Here is a 22,027-nt window from a genome sequence, read left to right as displayed (position 1 = left end):
ATTTTTCCTGTTCCTGGGGGACTTGACATCTCAGTGTAACTACCTGAGAAAAATATATACTGCTTTTACATTTATTGGGATTGTTTCTTTCTTGGGTATAATTTCCCTCTGGTCCAAGTATGTAATTAGACTATTTACTAAGTAATTCACTTTCAGACTATCAGTATAATAATCTAGGAAATAAACACCTAGAATTTCTTTGTAATAATATTTTATCTTAAACATGTAGAAGAAAGTTGCATTTTGGAAACAGATCTGGTCTTCATTATAGAGAAGAAGACACAAATTTTCAAACTGAAGTTTGGAAAGAAGCTCCCAGACAAGAGTCAATCAGTGAGCATTAGAAGACAGTGGCAGAACTTTGACTATGGCCTTGTCTAAATAAGATCAGAGTTGGCGAACTCAAAAGGCTTCCATAGCCTTGGCAACTCATGACAAGAGCCTCGGGCGATTACTGACGCCATAAATAAGAGTGTAAATTGTTAAATCAACAATAGGAGTCACTGTGCACTTACTCCCCATGTAGGACCTCTGTCCTTAATGTGCTGTACATTGTGATTTAATGCTATAACTAGCACTCAAAGAGTACTTTATACTTCATGTTTCTGTGTGGCTGCAAACTGTTGAAATCTTTACTTAGTATATACTAAGTTGATCTTCTGTATATAAAGATAATTGAAAATGAATCTTGATGAAGAATGGGATGGGAGAGGGAGTGGGAGATGGGATGGTTGCCGGTGGGAGGGTAGTTATGGAGGGAAAAAGCCACTATAATCCAAAAGTTGTACTTTGGAAATTTATATTTATTAAATTAAAGTTTAAAAAAAAGAAGGCAGTGGCAGATGGAAGACCGTACTGCAAACAAGGCACAGGGGCACTTTTGGGGGTGCTATAAACATTCCACATCTTAACTTGTGGCAGTGGTATCATGGGCATATACATCTACCAAAACTCATCAGTTAGAAGTTTGTTGCGGCCGGCGCCACGGCTCAATAGGCTAATCCTCCACCTACGGCGCCAGCACACCGGGTTCTAGTTCCAGTCAGGGCGCCGGATTCTGTCCCGGTTGCCTCTCTTCCAGGCCAGCTCTCTGCTGTGGCCCAGGAGTGCAGTGGAGGATGGCCCAAGTCCTTGGGCCCTGCACCCGCATGGGAGACCAGAAGCACCTGGCTCCTGGCTTTGGATCAGCGTGGTGCACTGGCCGCAGTGGCCACTGGGGGGTGAACCAACGGAAAAAGGAAGACCTTTCTCTCTGTCTCTCTCTCTCTCTCTCTCACTGTCCACTCTGCCTGTCAAAAAAAAATTTATAAAAAAAAAAAAAGAAGTTTGTTGCACATAAATAATGCTCAACTAAATAGGTATTTATAGTGGCTGAAGCAAAGACTGACTACTTTATCTATAGTTGCAAGTATAAACTTTTGCCTCCTCCTATTAGACTGGCTGCTTGATTTGTTTCCTTAGTGTAAATGGGTTGTAATTGGGTTATTACTACATTGGAAATTCCTGCCTTTTAACAGGTAGAATTTCTTGTGGTCTAGAAGGGAATGGATCTAGGGTTTGAACTCTTACATCGACGCTGACATCTAGAAGAGCAGAATCTTTCACAAGGAACTTCAAGTGCCTCTTTAGCATCTAGGATCTACCTGACTGAGAAATTTGATTCAAAACCATCATCATATCATTCAAAGGCACATTTTAGAAAGTGCTGAAAAAACTATGGCTTAGTGATATAAAAATTTTTGGACTTTATCTCTTTCATATCTGCCTCTGTGTGTTTGTGTGTGTGTGCACACGCGTGCACACACTCTAGTCTCTGAGAAACCCAGGGGAAACCTATTTCTTCAGCTCACACAGCCACATGAAAGTACAGATGGCTGAGCACATTTATAAGGAGATGCCAGCAATTGGCTTCAAAAACAAGAATGACACATAAAACCAGGGCACGTAAAGGTCACTGCAAAACCAGTCCTGATCGTCCCCCTAATAAATCAAACATTTCAAATTGGACAGCACTCAAGCAGCCTTATCCTCACCCAAAAATTGAAGCTGAGTGACAATATTTGTTCATTAATCAAGTGTAGAACTTTAACTTTGTATCATACTCAACAAAACACCTTTACCAACAAAACCTTTGTATTCCCAGCTATCATTTCTGAAGTACTGAAAAGTAAATTTGCAGCCCTGTAGATACTACAAAGTCTTGTGATTAAAAAATCAATGGTTGGGGGAAAAGTTGAGTAATGGGTACTCAGTTCTAGCTGGATAGGAGCTCTGATGTTCTATTGCACAGCAAGGGTGACTACAAAGAATAATAGTGTATTGTGGCCGCCGCCACGGCTCACTAGGCTAATCCTCCACCTATGGTGCTGGCACACCAGTTCTATTCCCGGTCGGGGCGCCAGATTCTTTCCCGGTTGCCCCTCTTCCAGGCCAGCTCTCTGCTGTGGCCCCGGAAGACAGTGGAGGATGGCCCAAGTGCTTGGGCCCTGCACCCCATGGGAGACCAGGAGAAGCACCTAGCTCCTGCCTTCGGATCAGCGTGGTTTGCCGGCCGCAGCGCGCCAGCCGTGGCGGCCATTGGAGGGTGAACCAACGGCAAAAGGAAGATCTGTCTCTCTCTCTCACTATCCACTCTGCCTGTCAAAAAAAATAGTGTATTGTATGTTTTTCTTTAAAAATCTGATAGAATTCTGAACATGTTCACATAAAGAAAAGCTAAATGTTTGAGGACATAGACTTGTTTACCATAATTGCACATTACACAATGTATATATGTATTGAGATATCACATCATAGCCCGTAACTATGTATATTTAATTCTTTTGTGTCAGAAAATTAAAAATAAAGACTGTCTATGGAAAATTTTATGTCTTAGAATATGTATAACATCCAGAGAGTTAAGCTGGTAAATAAAATACAAATTATACAACTAGTAAAACGCTGACAATGAAGACTGAGTTTTTTTATTATTCTTTTTTCTATATGTTTCACTGCATTTAAAAAATTATATGTTTCTTCTATGTGTGCATTTAATAGCTATTGTATTTCAAAACTGAGGTGCAAGTCAATCTAGTGGTTTGAATCAACAGGAAAACCCATTTCAGAAGAGAAACACAGTGTACTAGAGGAAGCTGGAAAGAGCTGGCCACTCATTGATAACGCACATATTCATTAGCAGGCAATAATGAGGAACAGGAGCAAAACTACTTAAAACCACACCCTCAGGCAAGGGTACAATTTTCTCCTCTGTTCAAATAGTAAGCTCTTGATGATGAGAACCCATATTTATTATTTCATGTAGCTTAGCATTTGCGAGGGCCCTGACTGAAAATGAAGGTTCAGTTTTGTGTTCATAGACAGCAGAAGGTGGCCCAAGTATTTGGATCCATGCCACCCATATAGGAGAACCAGATGGAGTTCTGGGCTTTTGGCTTTGGCTTGCCCCAGCCATGGCCATTCCGGCCATTTGGAGAATGAACCAGCAGATGGAATCAATATCTCTCTCTCTCTCTCTCTCTCTCTCTCTAATTCTTTCAAATAAATAATAAAAAAAAATGTAGACACACATATGCAGTTTCTGTCCTTATCCCATCCTTAGGAAAAAAAAAAACAAAAATAAGGGACAATGTGTTGTTAGCTGACTGCAGGAACATCATAGACTGTACTTACACAAATGTAGATGGTATAGCTTACTACACACATAGGTCATATGCTATAGTCTATGGTTCTCAGGCTATAACCCTGTACTGTGCTGTACTGAATATTGCAAGTAACTGTAACACAACTGTAATTATTCGGCTATCTATAGAAAAAGTACAGTAAAAATACTAGGTGAGGGGTGTTTTTTAAGCTCCATTACAATCTTATCGGACCACCACTGTATATGTAGTCTACTATTGATTGAAACAGTTATGTGATAAGTGACTACATAAGCAGCCACACATATTGTGTTTAATTCTATTCTGTCAATGACATTTCTGTACAGAGTGACACCAGCTCTTCTCACTCCACATCTGCCGTGAGAAGCATCTGCTCTGGCCCAGCCCAAATTAGGATTACAGCAACAGTGCCCAAAGTGAATCTGGGGAAAACAGCAGCAGACTGATGAGCTGAAAAGATGTAGTGCACACGGTGAGCCTGGGACAAAGAAAGTGGGCTCAGCCAGATGAACTGAAAAAAGTCACCCTGAGAGTGAGACAGACACACGCAGTGGAGACCCAAAGACAGAGTGACCCACACAGCTACAGAAAGAAATTAAGAGGGACAGAGGAAAAAGGGAAGAAAAGCTAAAGAACCAAATTTTTGAGTGAGTGCCAGATTAAACAATTGTTTGTCTGCTTCAGTGACATCACACTGCCAGCATTCACTACAATTTAACTTCCTACTTAAGTTTTGAAAACAGATGCAATCTTTAAAAATGCTTTCCTACAATTTCAACATAAATCTAATTTTATAGCTTAAAAGCATGGTTTTCATGGAGCAGCAGCCCTAATTCTGGTCTTCCAGGCTACCATGTCTAAAGACTCATAGAGCTGTCTTTCATTTTTGCACCTCTGTAGGCATACTACATAAGCCGTGGTACTTGACACTTGCCCTGTTGGCCAGGGGAAATCCAATTCAAGGCTACATGCAACAAGAGGTTCCCCTCCTCTAATGTTCAATTTCAGTACAGCAAAAAAAAAAAAAAAAAAAAAAAAAAAATTTTAGAAAAATGCCCGTACTGTTTACAATTGTTCTGATCATATTTTAAAATTAAGAAAGAGTTGGCTTTTTGGTATCCTTTAGTATAGCTAACATACTTCCATCACGAAAGCTTGTTCTTCTGAGACACAGGACATCATAAAGTTCACAGCTGAAAGAATGTTTAATCAGGAAATACAAATTTATTTATGTATGAAGAAGACCTAAAAATTGAAACTAGCTCTGGCGTTCAACTGCAGAATCTTCAGATAGAATCACCATCCTTCCCCAGAGCACAGAAAACATACCTGGAATCCTGAGGTCTCTGCTAGCCATAAAGATGGAGTCTTTCCTCCATCACAGAAAGTAAGTGCCGTTTTTACTCGGAGGATTAAGAAGAACACCTATCCTTCCTAAAGCTGGAAATCCTTCTTCTCTCTCTCCAGTGTCTGGAATTAGGCTAGATGATTATAAATTTTGTTTTAGTTTAATAATGAAAAAAATATAACCTTGAATCAGGTATAAAAATGAAGGTCGCAAGGGTATTTACAGCAATGAATTTATATTACTCAACTTGGAGGAAGAGAAAAATGAGGGAGCCATCTTAAAGCTTCTCTAGACAGTGCAACGAACTTGAGTCCACCATTTTAAAATTACTTCACTTTGGAGCTGGCACTGTGGTCCGGTGGGTTAAGTAGCTGCTTGTGACGCCTGCATCCCTTATGGGAGTGCTGGTTCAAGTCTCAGCTTCTGTGCCCCTGATCCAGCTCCTTGCTAATGTGACTGGGAAAGCAGAAGTAGATGGCCCAAGTATTTGGGTCCCTACCACCCACTTGGGAGACCCAAATGAAGTTCTTGACTCCCAATTTTGGCCTAGCTCAACACTGGCTTTTGCAACCACTTGGGGAATCAACTAGCCTGTTCACTGTGTGTGTGTGTGTGTGTGTGCGTGCGCGCGCGTGTGTGTCCTTCTCTCCCTGTCATTCTCCTTTTCTAACAGATAAATCTTTCTAAAACATTACTGCCTATTTAAGGGAATAAAATAATGTCACTAATTTCTAGGTGGCAGATTATGATTGATTTTTATTTTCTTCTTGAGGCTTTTCTGTATTTTCTCTTTTTTTACTATAATGGAAAAGTAGCACTTATGTCACTGAAAAAATTCGATCTTAGAAAGGATTATGCATTCTTTCAAATGTTATCAGATCTCTCGAGCATGCTCTCCAATCAATAGAGGAAGGCCAAATCAAGCAATATCACCATGCATGTCTACACACAGTGGTTGATTACCCAAGTGGCTGACTGATGTAGTCCAAATCAGGATATTATTATTATAATCAGAATCTAGGGCTCACAATCCTATGTGGAAATCAAAACATGTATTTTATCTAAATAACAGCTCTTTTTTTTTCCAGAATCCTGGCCCTTGAGAATCATGGTTAAAATTCCTTTGCAATTTAAAGTAAATGAAATGAAACACAAGGTTCTTTTTCTGCCCACACACACAAAAACTGCTTTCCAGACAAAAAATGATTGTTATTGGACTTTTTAAAACTTTTCCTCTTTTTAAGCTCTAAAGGAGAACACATCAAAAGTTAAAATAATATTTAGAAATCAAAATAAAACTCCCACATATGAAAAAATGAATTTGTTTATGATACAAACAACTTGTATAGTAATCACAATGTTTAAACTGTGTAAAAAGAAAAAAGAACCAAATGCTGTCTTTACTGAGTTCTACAGGGCACTCCTAAGAAAGGTCAAAGGTAAACTGCTGAAAGGACATAAACACAATTAATGGGCCCGGTGATATGACCTAGCAGCTTAAGCTACCATCTGCAGCACCGACATCCGATATGGGCGCCGGTTAGAGTCCTGGCTGTTTTACTTCTGAACCAGCTCCCTGCTGGAGATCCTGGGAAAGCCTTGGAAGATGGCCCAATTCTTTGGGCTCCTTCACCCATGTGGATGAACTGTATAAAGCTCCTGGCTCCTGGCTTTGGCCTGGCCCAGCCCTAGCCGGTGAGGCCATTTGGGGAGTGAACCATCAGATGAAAGACTTTTCTCTCTGCCTCTGCTTCTGCCTTTCCCTCTCTAACTCTGCCTTTCAAATAAATAAATCTTTTTTTAAACACACACACACACACACACACACACACACTTAGCTGACTTCCAGGGCCATGGTTATCAAAGTACTGACTCAAAATTTCAGGTATGATAGAAACTGGATATTCTCTATGACCTTGTCTAAATAAGATCGAAGTCAGCAAACTCAAAAGGCTTCCATAGCCTTGGCAACTCATGACAAGAGCCTAGGGAGATTACTGACGCCATAAACAAGTGTCAATTTGTTAAGTGAACAACAGGAGTCACTGTGCACTTACTCCTCATGTAGGATCTCTGTCCTAAATGTGTTGTTCAATGTGAATTAATGCTATAACTAGTACTCAAACAGTATTTTACACTTTATGTTCTGTGTGGGTGCAAACTGTTGAAATCTTTACTTAATATATACTAAATTGATCTTCTGTATATAAAGATAATTGAAAATGAATCTTGATGTGAATGGAATGGGAGAGGGAGCGGGAGTTGGGAGGGTTACAGGTAGGAGGGAGGTTATGAGGGGAAAAAGCCATTGTAATCCATAAGCTGTACTTTAGAAATTTATATTTATTAAATAAAAGTTAAAAAAAGAAAAAATATCTCAGAAAAACAATATTTATGGAAAAAAAGAAAATGGATATTCTCCAAAACAATAATCATAGTCTCAATTGGAATAGATTTGCAGAAAAATTCCATATTCAAGTAAATTCTTATCAGCTGAGGAAGGTATAGCACTTCACCACTCAATTCTCTAACTAAATATAGTATAACCTATCATCTACATGTTACTTAAGATTTATCTATTTGAAAGACAGAATGACACACACACTGAGAGAGAGAGAGAGAGAGAGAATATCTTTCAACCATTGGTTCACTCCCCAAATGACTGCAATGGCCAGGGATGGCCCAGGTCGAAGTCAGGAGCCAGGCACTCCATCTGGATCTCCCACATAGGTGGCAGGGAGTCAAGCACTTGGGTCATCTCCTGCTGCTTTCCCATGAACATTAGCAGGAAGCTGGATCAGAGGTGGAGCAGCTGAGACTCAATCTGTACTCTGATATGGGATGCCAGAGTCGTAAGCAGCAGCTTAATACTCTGAGCTCTTACAACGCTATTTCTGAAATATACCTTTTACCCAAAACTAGTTATTCTCCTCTCTCTAGCAGGTTCCACAACTCACCTCCAACCTTTGAAGCAAGCAGCAAGGACAGTGGCTTATTCACGGGATATCAATTCAAATCCCAACTCTATCACCTATTAACTGTGCAATCTTGAGTACGTTACTTAACTAACCTTTCTCACTCTTATCTGTAAAATGTGCATCATAACTACTCCATAGAGTTGCTGTGAAGATCAAATTAGATGATGTGTATAATTTGAATCCGTATAATTCTTGGAATTATAAGAATTATTCAGTTAATGTTGGTTCCCCCTTATCCCCTACTCCTCATGGCTTAATACAAGTATAGTCAAATTTAACACTCGTGGTATTAATTGCACTCAAGCAAACTCAACAACATATCGGACATGCAGTAATTTTTGAATGATGCATGGCATGAGCCAATATAAAGTTAATATGCTCCATGAGGTGAAAGATGAACTTAATTTTTAATTCTACTTCCAAGTCTGACCAGCTGTGGGACCTAGGGCAAGTTACTTTACCTCTCTGAGCCTGGTGCCTAATTTATTAAAAGAGAATATATAATTATCCTTTTAATTACTCAGGTTGTGAGCCCAATCGACTACTCAGTCACATCAAAGACATTGCCAGGGACTGGAGTGGTGGTGTGGCAGCTTAAGTTGCTGTTTATGATGCCAGCCTCCTATATGGGTGCCTGTTTGAATCCTAGCTGCTCCACTTCTGATCCAGCTCCCTGTTAATGTGCCTGGGAAAGCAGCAGAGGATGGTCCAAGTCCCTGGGCTCCTGCACCCATGTAGGAGACTGGGAAGAAGCTGCTGGTTCCTGGCTTCAGATCAGTCTAGTTCTGCCATTGCAGCCATTTGGGGAGTGAACAAGCGGATGGAAGATTCTCTCTCTCTCTCTCTCCCTCCCTCCCTCTCTCTGTGTGTAAACCCTTTCAAATAAATAAGTGAATCTTTAAAACAAGAAGAAGAAGAAAGACTTCCAGACTTATGTTATGAAATTATTATTACCTGATATCCAAATCAGAAAAATAACACCAAAAACTAAAACCATGAACTAATAGCTCTGAACATAGATATAAAAAAAAGACACTGTCATTGTTCTCTACTCTCCTGGAATTATGTTTTATTGCATTATGTTGAAGAAATTTTATCAGCATTGTCACTGACATTTCAGGATAATTCTTTATGGTAGAATATTTCCCTGTGTGTTGGAGGATGTTTGAACAGCATTCCTGGCCTGAACATTATGAAAGACTGCTGTGGGGAAAAACCACCCTGGTTGAAAACCACTAATCTAGCACTACCCAAAAACAGGGGAATTCTCCAAGACCTCAGGAGATAGCCCTGCAGGAGAGGAAAGGCTTACTTGAGCTACTGTGTAATATTACTCACTCTTCTGGGCTTGCTTCTTCATCCATTATTACCCGTAATTCAAATCTGACCAGAGACAGATGCTTTAAACCATCGGAATGTCCTTTAAATCTCAGGAAGAAACGCTGGCCATCTATCTACACAGTCATACAATGCTGAATTCAAACACAAAGAAATATGCTATATTCAATGTACCGTTATAGAACTGTTGATGCTTTATATATTGTGTATATGTATGGAATTATCACACTGTATCCCAGAAATATGCACTGTAGGAAATATCCTCACCTGTGCACTCAAGAAATAGACCCAGACTCAGAAAATACAGTAAAAATGATACTTACTATCAGTCTTGAAAGATTAGGTGTCTGAGGAGCAGGCACACCCACAGCAGCTACAGCAAACAATTTATATCCTATCACACAGGTCCCTATCACACAGGTCCCTATCACACAGGTCCCTCCTCTGATTCCTCATTGGCTGAGTACTATGGGATGTACAATCTTCCCCCACATCACTTAAGTTAGAAAGCTACCTTCCTCCTTCCTTTTCTGTACTTTAATTTCCTTTTTTTTTTTTTTTTTTTTTTGACAGGCAGAGTGGACAGTGAGAGAGACAGAGAGAAAGGTCTTCCTTTGCCGTTGGTTCACCCTCCAATGGCCGCCGCAGCCAGCGTGCTGCGGCTGGCGCACAGAGCTGATCCGATGGCAGGAGCCAGGTGCTTCTCCTGGTCTCCCATGGGGTGCAGGGCCCAAGGACTTGGGCCATCCTCCACTGCACTCCCTGGCCACAGCAGAGAGCTGGCCTGGAAGAGGGGCAACCGGGACAGAATCTGGCGCCCTGACCAGGATTAGAACCCGGTGTGCCAGCGCCTCAAGGCGGAGGATTAGCCTAGTGAGCCGCGGCGCCGGCCTTAATTTCCTCTTATGAGTTGGCTACTCCATAGTATCCTGTTTGCTAGTGAAGTTTTGCTATATCTGCAAGTCAGCTAACAGTGATTTTCCATTTTGTGCTGAAAATGGACAACTGGACATTTTCTTAAAATAAAAAAAATGGATGGGTGTCAGGACACAGCAAATTAAGCCACTGTTTGAGATGCCCACTTCCCATATTAGAGCACTAGTTCCAGTCCCAGCTACTCTGCATGTCTGATCCAGCTCCCTACTAATTTGCCTGAGAAAGAGCAGATGATGATCCAAGTACCTGAGTTCCTGTTCTCCACATGGGAGACCTGGTGGCAGTTGCTAGCTCCAGGCTTTGTCCTGGTCCAGCCCTGGCTGCCACAGTCATTTAGGGAGTGAATCAGTGGATGAAAGATCTCTCTTTCAAATAAATAAATCTTTAAAAAAATAAAAACCAAGGAAAAGGCCAAAAACCCTAAGATGACTAATAAATTGTATTATAGTCTTTCCTCAGTATCCCCAGGGATTAATTAGGATGCCCTGCAAATGCCAAAATATGTGGATACTCAAATGCCTTACTAAAATGGCATAGGATTTGCACATAACCTATGTACATCTTCTCATATACATTAAATTATTTGCATATCATTTGTAATACTTAATACATGTATTAAATTTTATGGAAGAAGCTGTTATACTAACAAGGAAAGTTGCTAAAGACAAAGAAAAAAAATATTACCTGTCCAGTGCAAAAGCAATTATTCTCTGAGTATTTTCAATGAGAGGTTGGTTGAATATGGAACATACAGATATGGAAATCCAACTGTACTGCTCAAAATGAAAATATGTCTTAGTTGGCAAAGTATAGAATTTATACAGTGAACAAATAAATCACTGGAAAGAAATTACTCCACTTGGAGGACAGTGTTGTGACACAACAGATTAAGTTGCCACTTCAATGCCAGCATCCCATATTGAAGCACTGGTTTGAGTCTCAGCTGCACTATTCCAATCCATCTCCCTGCTAATACACCTGGAAAAGCAACAGAAGATGGCCCAAATGCTTAGTTACCTGCCATCCACATGGGAGACCTGGATGGAGTTCCTGGTTCCTGACTTCAACTTGGCCCAGCCCCAGCCCCTGTGGCAATTTGGACAGCAACCCAGTGAATGGAAGATCTCTTTCTCTTTCTGTCTCTCCCTCTGTGTGTCACTCTGCCTTTCAAATAAATATTAAAAAATCATTTCACTCTGAGTGGTTGAACCATATTTAATGTACATAAAGTCATTATGTTACTGTCCAAAAGACTACAGACAACTTCTGATTATTCACAACTTTCAGTTTTTCTTTTTTTAAAAAAATATTGTATTATTTATCCAAAAGGCAGAGTAAGGGAGACAGAAGGGGAGAAACAGAGATCTTCCATCCTCTGGTTCACTCCCCGAAATGGTCACAAGAGCTGGGGCTGGGTCACACCACAGCCAGGAGTCCAGAACGCCATCCAAGTCTACCACATGGGAGCCAGGGACCCCAAGTATTTGGACCATCTTCATCTGCTTTTCCTGGCACATTAGCAGGGAACTGGATCTGTACAGAGGAGGTCACTCAGAACAAACCAATGGTCACATAGTCTACTCTGCTACCAAAAAAACAACTTTCTTTGCCCTCATCCAAGAGAAGCTGAAAGAAAAGATCTTTTAAGAGAAAGTCACTACAGTCTACTCCCTTTTACCCCAAATCTAAGCAACTGGTAGTTCAACGAACAACAACAAAAATGTTGGCAAAAGTGAGGGAAAGCAGCCAAGTAGATAAGGCCTAAAGTTCAAGCAAGCACGAACATTTGTTCAACTCCCACAAGGTTATAAAAGCCAATGCTGCTGGCACCAGAGGGGAAACTGGGGAGGGGTGTGTGGAACAAGGGAAGGGAGAGGTGGAGAATAGGAAACAGGGATCAGTCTCAGAGATTAGCTGGCATTACTTCAACAAACTGCTATTTTTTAGAGTCCAAATTTAAAAGTAAAGTTCAATTTCTTGCACAGATAACTGATTTACAAATTACATTCAAATGGATGTATAACTTGATCATACTTTTTGTTAATTTCTGAAATCTCTTCATCTTTTTTTCCCTCCAGGCTCACATGAGGAACAGGTTCTTAGAAAGTCAGGTAAAAGCCATTTCATTTACTCCTTTTGTCTAGAGAGAAACAGGCCCACGTCCCACAAACACGCTTCTCTCTGAAAATGATTTTACTATTTTACTTTTACCCTTCTATTCCTGAGACACAGAAAAGAAAAACGGGCTTAAGCTATATTGTAAAAATGTTATTTTTGGACTGTTGTCTGTGCACAGAGTGCCTGTCATATGAATATTTAAAATGGTGTATAGGTTATCTTGGCCAGTAAATATGAACCATCTGTCTTATTAAAGTGGTCAATTAGTTTAAAAAATATTAACTCCAGTGTTCTGGTATAATACAAACGGAATTTACCCACTTAAATGTTACACTTTTTTTTAAGTTTTACTTAAAAATCTAGACTTGGCTAAAAAAAATTTCCTCCACTGGAAATTAAACACTGGAATGGTAGCCTAGAATTTCAGTCTCCATGGTAGTCTTGGAGTTCATATTAAGTGTGAGGCGCTTTGCACACACTATCATCCAACAGAACAAATTTCTGTTGCCCAAAGATTATATTTTCCCTTAAAAATGTGCAGTAAGAATTTTTCAAAACTGCAGAAAAGACTAGATTTTAACCTTATGGAACTAAAATAGGAAAACATTATAGCCTCACCATATTAAAGGCTAACACCTATTTAATACATGGTCATCTTAAACAAATATGAGTATGAGCTTCCAAAGTCAAAGCTTCCAGCCCAGAAGCCTTGCTTCTTCAGTATAAAGAATAGGGAGGGCTGGTTCCTGGAGATTAACTGAGAGGGAAGAGGCTTTACAAAATTTCATGAGGCCCTTAATTTCGACTGGTGCTGTTCTGCAAATGTTCAACCTATTTCTAAGGAAAAACATAACATTGATATTAAAACTGCCTTAATCAAGGTAACGAAATTCCTGGTGTTCTGTAAGCTTGCCACAGATTTGATAACCCAGGGAAGAATTACAAGCAATTACAAAATGATAGCTCCAATTAGGAAAACTGGATCTATTCCAAAATCAAATCTAAGGACGCTCAGAAAATCCCAATGGAACAATTTCAATGAATAGTACAAGGGACCACGTTTATTCTAGTGGCAAAGACACAGGTAAATTCTACTACTCCCATTCTTCTGGAGGCTATGCAACCTGCTGCAACGATGTTTATCTCTTGCCCTTTAGGAAACTGAAATACCAAACCTCGTTAATAAACCTGAAAAACTCACGCACTCTGAAATGCAGACACTAATACAGCACCCAACACGCACCACACAGTCTTTGCCTTGTCCTTGGCTGATTTTGAAACCTCTGCCTAGACCTACACGGCCAAGTGGTCGAGAGGAAGCAAAGAGAAAGAGAAACTTCGAAAGCAGAAACCTCTCTCCCAGAGCCTAGAACAGAATGTACCTTGTAGAGATTTTACAGTTTGGGTGCTGGAAAGGTCACACCCTGCAGTTTTGAAAACCCACCTTCTAAGGCTCACCCCCAGGATACAATCTTCCTCTGGCTTCTCCAGGTCCTTCTGCCCTGGTGCTGAAATCCCCCTCTCTCCCCACCCTGATTCTCCAAACCTCCTCCACCCTCTCCAAGAAGAGACCCACAGCGGGCCCTCCCCCAGCCTCTGCATTCTCTCCGCACCCCATCCCTAGTCCTCCAACCACACCCCCCAGCATCCCCAAGGAGCAAACCCAGTCCAGTGCTCTCACCTACACTCTCTTGCATCCCTCACTGCTGCCACTCTCTTTGAAAGCACCAGGGCAGAGCCCTTCTTTCCCCTTTGCCAATCCCATCCATCCTTTAAAGGAGAAAACCAAGGGGGAACCCCCCTTCCGTCTTCCCCGATTCCCTCCAAACCCGCTAGCTATTGCTTTTCGAAAAACCAAAGAGGTGCCCCCACCTCGCCCCACCCCCACGGCCCGCCATGGTTGATGAGAAGACCAAGGGACACCCTCCTCTCCCTTCCCACTCCCCACCATCCCCGCAGAAGACAGGGAGAGCGCCCCTTTTACTCCCACCGCCCTCCACAATCTCCCTCCCCAAGCTTGCCCAGGGTGAAAGCCCAAGGGAGGCCAGACACCCACCCTAGGGTACCTATCAATCCCGGTTCGACACCCGGCAGCCCGTGACGTCCCCAGCCCCCTCCCCAGCGAGGCCGCAGAAGCCAGAGGCCGCAGGTAGCCAGCCCGGGAAGGCCGGGCAGCCGGGTCGGTGGGGCTGGAGGGCAACGGCTCCCTCGGGACGCTGGCTGCCGGGCTGGCGGGCGGGCGGCACACACGCACGCACTTGGGGAGAGGCGCGGGCTGACTACCTGGGGATGCTCGTCCGCGCAGCTGTCTCGGCGTTGGCGGCCGCTGCCTGCACCGAGGCCGAGGCGCGGCGGCGGCGCGGCTGCGGACTGAGCCCCCTCGGCCGGGCGTTGGATGTAGGGCGCGGGAGGGGCGCGAGGGGAGGGGCGCGCGCGGGGTAGAAGGGGAGGGAGGGAACGCGCGCGCGGGGGCGGGGGCGGGCGCGGCCGGGGCGGGGCGGGGCTGGGCGCGCGCCAGCCGGGGTTCTGCCCGCGGCGCGGGGGGTTGTGTTGCGGGGAGCGCGCGCGCGGGAGCCAGGCTGCTGGGCACAGGGTGGGGGCGGCTCACCACGCACCCGGCGCGTCCACGTGCCCCCGCCTCGGAAGAAGCCCGGCTGCCTGCAAGGCGCGGGCTCGCGGGGAAGGTGGCTGAGGAGAGGAGGTGACAGAACCGGCAGGGCTCTGAAGGCGGGGAGGAGGGCAGCTGGGGGTGCCTAGGCACCCCCTTCCCTACCCTGGGCTGCAGGCTGCCGAGGGCGTCGGGGAGTCACGAGTCACTGCAGGCAACCGCGGCCAGGGCAGGGGAGGTGGGAGCAACAAAGACAGTGGAGCTAAGGATGGCGTGTCGCCTCACGGAAGGGCTCGCTAACCTGCGCACTCCCTGAGAAGCAGCGTTGAGTCCGGAGCGCCCTTCGTCTCGGCCGGCAACTGCAAAACCCCGTGGTTTTGAAGACCCCTCCCCTTAGTAACAAGCCTCAGGAAGCTGAAAGAGCGCGGTCCAGAAGCTCCTGAAGGCTTTACATCACTGGAAAGAGCTGATGGCAGAGCGGCGGGTGGCGATTCATTCATTCAGTTTACTGAGCTCTCGCCATGTGCCAAGCCCTGTGCCAGGCGCTGGATGTACAGCGAAGTCGCGTCGATATCCCTCTGCCTTGGGAGCTTCCAACCTGGGGCGGGGGTTGGGGGGGAGACGCTAAAGAAGTGAGAAAAAGCTAATTTAGTCTGCGCAGCAAAAAAGGGGCTGCAGATACTGTGGTTAAGAAAGGCAGGAAATAGTATTTAAGGTGAGCCCCAAGACATATGAAAGAAGCAACCATATAAAGGGCCGAGGAGAAGCTTTCCAGAAAGAGGAAACAGACTAAGAAAGCCACAAGGAGGGGGCAAATCTTGATGTCTTGGAATTAAACAGTGATTATTGTGTTTGGTGTCAGGAGAGATAGGCAGAGTTGCAGTATAAGGCTGGGCAGGTGGGCAGAGACCAGATCTTGGACTGTGTCCTAATGCGTTGATTTCCCCAGTTTTATTTGTACACTTGGCCTGCCATATCCATGGACTCAACCATCCTCACATGGAAAAAAAATGCATCTGTTCTGAATTTATCATTATTCCCCGAACAATATGGTATAACAACTATTTTCAATGCAGCACTACCTTCATGTTATATAAAGTATTTAAGCAACCAAGTATTTGGGGATCTTCAGAAGTCAGGTCCCTGCCTAGGCAACTGGAATGAGAGCTGGATTGGCCCTCAGTATGAAAAAAGATATTCTCTGATGTGAGGAGGACCGTGGAGGTAGATGATGATGGGGAGCAGTGGTGGGCAAAAGCAATTAGAATCTGATGACTCCTATTTTCCCATGGTGCATAAACTGAGCCAAGGCATAAGCCCTTGCAAAGGAGCCCCGACCTTCTCTTTTCACATTCGGAGCCATCAGAAGCACAGAAGTTAGGTCTCCCTAGAAGGCAGTAGAGGTCCCCACTATGCAGTGCCTAGGAAAAGAGGAAGCCAGTCTGCCCTCAACTGCAAATGTCCGAATCCGCTGAACAACCAACTCTGCTGCAAGCATCTCCTTGAGTACCAGCCCTGTGTATAGTCCCAAAGAAGTAGTCAACAGGCACCCAAGATGGAAGACTGGGAAAAGGTCCTTCTTTCAGGGAACCTTCTGGCACTCAGTGAGTGTTGCTTGTTGTTCACTCTTTCCTAGACCCCTTCCTACCTCCCCATTCCTTTGTTCTTCCTTGTTCTTCTGTACCCCCACCCTCCACTCCACTCCTTCCTGTCTGCCAGCCTCCCCTACTTCCTTCCTCCCTTCCGCAGACATCCCTAAGGCTCCTAGTGTGTACAAGACATGCTGCCCCATTTGTCACATTGCCCTGGCTTGGTCTGCACCCAAGACCAGCCCTATCTGCCCCTTAACACTTCATGTCCTTCGATTTTGACTCAACTTTTGTGAGTCAAGGGAACACTTCCAGTTAAAGCATGCAAAATATTGTGGGTTTGTGTTGCTGGATAAGCAAAATAGATAAAAGAGAGTGCCTAAATTATAAAGTTTTCTACATTTTGACGATATTTTCAGCATTGAAAAGCAAAAAGAAATTAAAAAGACTAAAATTATGCTGTATATTCAGATCTGATCTTCCTTTCTGTTTAGATAAATAAGCATGAGAAAAGTCTTCAACAGAATTTAAAACATCTTTAGGACAAAATATGGAGCACTTATCAGTACATAAAGTAATCTAGTCCTTTGCCTTCTCTTCAAAAAGTACCTTTCGGACTAATGATTCTAAGTTATTGAAAATAACTGTGATACATGTCACTCACTCTCACATTAAAAACTCTTATGCCCTACTTTACAGATGAGGAGATGGAGGCTCAAAGTTAAGCAACTTTGGAGCCAGGATGGAAAATCAAGCAGTGTTAACTGCAGAGCCCACAATACAAACCTGTACTTGTATTTCCAAAATAGCAAGAAAGCATGTTCGTCATTTTTGCTACAGTCATCCAAAATAGCTACTTCTTTCAGGGAAGTTATTTTTTTTTCTAAAGTAGTTCTGAGTCCTCCATATGACTTTTTCCTGTCCATGCAACGCACAGGAAAGCTGTTCCCTAAGTGTGCTCCCTTCTACAAGGGACTTTGATTCTACATACGCTTGGTCTACTTCATGATCATCATGAGTCATGGCATTGATGGAGTTCTATCCAATTCCCAGCAAGCACATCTACCTTGCAGGCCAGCCTTACCTCTTACTTCTTCCCACTCAGACCCTATGGGCTGTCAGTCTGGGATCTAGAAGAATCTTAATGCACGCCCTATACATTCTTCCCATGAAACCTTTGTCGCTGGGATTCCTTCTGCCTAGCACACAGTTTCAAGGGCTCCCTGGACATTTCTACATTTCACAGGAAGCTCAACCTCAGTAGATCCAAAGCCAAATACTCCCATTCCAACCTATATATCTGCTTGTATTCTCTGTCTCCATTAATGGTATATCACCCACCCCACCCCCCCGCCGCCAGGTACCAAAGCCAAAACTTCTATTACTTTTGAAGTTTTCCTTGTGTCCAATAAGTCACTGTGTCCTGTAAATTCTACTTCTGAAACAACAAAACCTCTACTCCTCTTCTAAGTTGGCCCTGACCAATTCAGGCAGAATTGTTACGCCCATGGCATTTAGTCCATACTGCTAACACAGCAGGTTATCTTGATATACTTGGTGATTTCATGTATTTATTTCTCCTACCAGGTCACAGGCTCCTTGACAGCAGGCAGTGTATCCTTCCTGTTTACATTTCCAGTTTCTGGGAATGTGGTAGGCGTTAAATGAATAGTTGTTCACAAGTATGTTCCATTTTGGGAAAACATAAACATATACATAATGAAAAAACAGTATAGCTAATTTCCATATATCCAACACTGAGCTTCAACAATTAGCCATGATAGATTATGTTTCATTTATAGTCTCCCAACTTATTCCATCCAATGCACACATACACAGTACTATTTTAAATCAAATGCAAGATGGTGTATCATTCCATCAAGAAGCATTTTGGTATATTGCTAAAAGATCAAGTTTTTTTTTTTTTTTAACATAAGGACAACATCATTAGCACACCTAATAGTAGTTAACTAAAATTCCTTAATCCCAACAAACATCCAGTCAGGTTTTTAAATTCCCCAGATGTCTCCCACAAGTTATTCTACAGTTCATTTATTCCAGCCAGAATACCTTTAAAGGCTCATTTATTAGATTTGGTTAATAAGTGTAATTAATGGTTCTTGGATGAATGAATAGATGGATAAATGAATTCTTCCTATTTTACAGATAAGGAGACAGGGATCAATAAAAGAGCTGGAGGAAATACATCACCACACCCTTATCCTGGAGTTGCTGCTAAACCTCCACCTCTGGCTGGCAACACTAAATCACTATTGTAGCCAAGCTGCCGCCCAGAACCAATGCTGCTGAAAATATCCAACATGGCTGCTCACCATATCCCCTTGATGACCGATTGTTTATTATAACATCATTATAATAAAATTACCATGGCTGACACCCATTCCTATCATGCACCTGACACCATGATACTTCTGAGACTTCCGAAAAAGACCACAACATGGGCAGTCACCAAATTCCTGGAAATCTCCACCCTTTTCTGGAAAATTGCACCCAAAACACTACCCCCTATGCTCCAGATCATATAAAGGGATAACCCCAAACCTCATAAGTTTTTGCTTGCTCTAGAGCAACCCCACACTATCTCTTTTTTAGAAAAAAGGGGTTGTTTTAAATTTATTTTAAAGTCAGAGTTACAGAGAGAAGGGGAGAGACAGAAAGAGAGATCTTCCATCTGCAATGTTTCACTCCCCAGATGGGCCAGGCCAAAGCCAAGAGCCAGGAAATTCTTCCCAGGTCTCCCACGTGGATGGCAGGGACCCAAGTACTTGGGTCATCTTCCACTGCTTTTCCCAGACAATTAGCAGGGAGATGGACTGGAAGTGGAGCCGGTGGGACACAAACCAGCGTGGCACATTTATCCACTATGACAGAAAGCCAGTCCCCACAGTGTCTTCTGAGTGTGTACTTTCACTTTGCTAATAAATTTTATTCCTCTGCTAACCTTTTTCTATAGCTTATCCTTGGATTCTTTTGTGTATCAGAGACAAGAACCAGGACCTTTGGCCCTCCAACACCTGCTTTCTCTCACCCACTTCTTCCATAGTCCAAATTCCACCCATTTCACAAAGACCCATCTATCTGATGCCGGAACTCATTCAAGCTCTTCTCTGATAGCCTAGCTGTTGAAAGTGGCGGCTCTCCTTTTTTTTTTTTTTTTTTTTTTTTTTTGACAGGCAGAGTGGACAGTGAGAGAGAGAGAGACAGAGAGAAAGGTCTTCCTTTACCGTTGGTTCCCCCTCCAATGGCCTCTGCGGCTTGCACGCTGCGGCCAGCACACCGCGCTGATCTGAAGCCAGGAGCCAGGTGCTTCTCCTGGTCTCCCATGCGGGTGCAGGGCCCAGGCACTTGGGGCATTCTCCACTGCACTCCTGGGCCACAGCAGAGAGCTGGACTGGAAGAGGGGCAACCGGAACAGAAATCCGGCACCCCGACCGGGACTAGAACCCGGTGTGCTGGCGACGCAAGGCAGAGGATTAGCCTATTGAGCCACAGCGCTGGCCGTGGTTCTCCATTTTTACATAGCATTTTTCATAAATGCTTCTTACCCTTATTACATTTAATGTTCTAGCAAAGATTCTGTGAGGACAGTTTCTCTCTCCTATCAGGTTTTCAGCTCCTTAAAGGAAAGTAAAATATCCTAATATTGTGTACCTATTGGCACCAAGCACAGGGCCTTTCTCATATTAGACAACCAAATACATTATTTCTAAACTGAATGGAGTTAATAATTAAGAACAACATTCACAGAATCCTTGAGATGGAGGAAGCAGTTGAGGCACCTGGAGATAAAAGTTCCTGTTATCTCCAGAGTTACAGGGTATGTTTGGTTCCCCTCACTCTGAAGATAAAGAGACCCCCTGCCTGGACCAGGACCATGCTAATTTAGGGAGCTAAAACTGACCTAGAACTCATTTCATGCTTGTTATAATACACTAGCATGCTCAATAACACACACCATGAGAGGAAACATATAAGGAGCAAAAGAGAGCAGTAGCTAGATTCTGGGTCTACTTCTGAAAAAAACACGAATATTCCTCCCACTTATTAGGATGTACCATTCCTTTCATTAAATGACCATATAGTGTTAACCACAGTTTAAAGACCGGCCACTCCCCTTGGAGTAGGCCCCATTCTGTCTGTAGCTTGTTTGCTTTTACAATAAAATGCTTGCTTGCAGCTCACTATTTACTATTCTCTGATTCACTCCTGAATTCTTCCTTGAAGCAAGTGAAGGATCTGAGTACTTGGTAGCCCTCACTGACCAGTGCCACTTTGTCTCTCTCAGGTATAGCTAAAGGATCGACAGATTTAGAATTTTAAGTTAGAGCTTAGCTTCCTGTTGGTTATGTGACCCAGAGTAAATTATAAACCCAGATGCCTTCAAATATTTTTGTTTGTATAATCTCTAAAATGATTTTGAAAACCTGTGTATTCCCTTCCAAATTATGAAGTCTGATCTTTCTCATTGAAAAGGAACATAATTTTCATATATAGTAAATATTTACATTCTAGGAGAAAATTACTGTATCCCTTTCTTAGTCCATCCAGTTAAATCTAATTGCAATAGCCACTTAATCCCCACCATTATATATATTTAAATATACATGATTAACTTCCTTAACAGTTGGAAATTTCACATTGCTCCTTTTTTCTCCTTAAATTCATATCCCCAGCATTTCTCCCACAGAATTTTGTCCTAATATAATACATTTTTATGTATGAGTCTGCTTTTGATCACTCATATGTTTCTCTGCAACAAAAAATACCTTCATAAAATACATTCTTAAAACAATTTCCTCTTGCCATAGGGCTCTGCATGCTAAGAACAGAGTTATATTTAGTACACAATTGATCAAAAGAACTTAAATATTTTATAAAGTTTGAAAAATTATTTAAATGTACAAGGTGAAATTATTTTGAAAAAGTATTTCTTAGAGATGGGTGAAGTTTTTTTTTCAATTAGTTAACACATATGGATAAATATTGCTTGTTTTTAGAATAGGGGTTCTATATCAATTTTATTTTAGTTCTTTTTTACACTTACTTTTAAAAACTGTAAGTGCTAAAAAATATTGTTCACAAAAATACCTAGAAGGAAATGAAGAGTTTTTCTCACACCATTTTTACACAATCCTTTGAAATTTTTCTGAATTGTAAACCCAAAATCCCATTGTGCTCTATAATCAAACATTAATTTTAATGTTTTATTAGCTGACAATTCCATTAGATCCTTCAGCAATTTTGTTGAAGGCAAAGAATTGGAAACCACATGTGTTGCAAAAGGTCTTGTTATACAGTGGTTAGGGTCATTCATTTTTCCACACCAGCACCCTGATTTTGGCTTGCTCTTTTGTTTGGAGCTCAGAGGTTTCTTTTCCCCACAGCAATGCTTCAAAGTCAGATTAGTGTTGAGGGAAGAGGATTGTCTTTCT

At 42.6% G+C, this 22,027-nt stretch overlaps 1 protein-coding gene across 18 annotated transcripts in view; it reads right to left on the bottom strand.

The window, feature by feature from the left end:
* FHL1 (four and a half LIM domains 1) overlaps nt 1-15,803 on the bottom strand; it is a 71,166-nt gene extending 55,363 nt beyond the window's left edge. For 5 of the 18 annotated variants that reach the window (XM_051827583.2, XM_051827587.2, XM_051827588.2 and 2 more), the window contains exon 1: nt 14,661-14,798. The gene's annotated coding sequence lies outside the window, so the exon portion shown is untranslated. The other 13 variants (XM_051827586.2, XM_070066945.1, XM_070066930.1 and 10 more) reach the window with 11 other exon arrangements.
* Between the last annotated feature and the right edge of the window lie 6,224 nt (nt 15,804-22,027).

The sequence above is a fragment of the Oryctolagus cuniculus genome, chromosome X (assembly GCF_964237555.1).
Source record: "Oryctolagus cuniculus chromosome X, mOryCun1.1, whole genome shotgun sequence".
Classification (NCBI taxonomy): Eukaryota; Metazoa; Chordata; class Mammalia; order Lagomorpha; family Leporidae; genus Oryctolagus; species Oryctolagus cuniculus.
The sequence above is the reverse complement of the archived record's forward strand: the minus strand, read 5'-3'. Positions and strand labels throughout refer to the sequence as shown.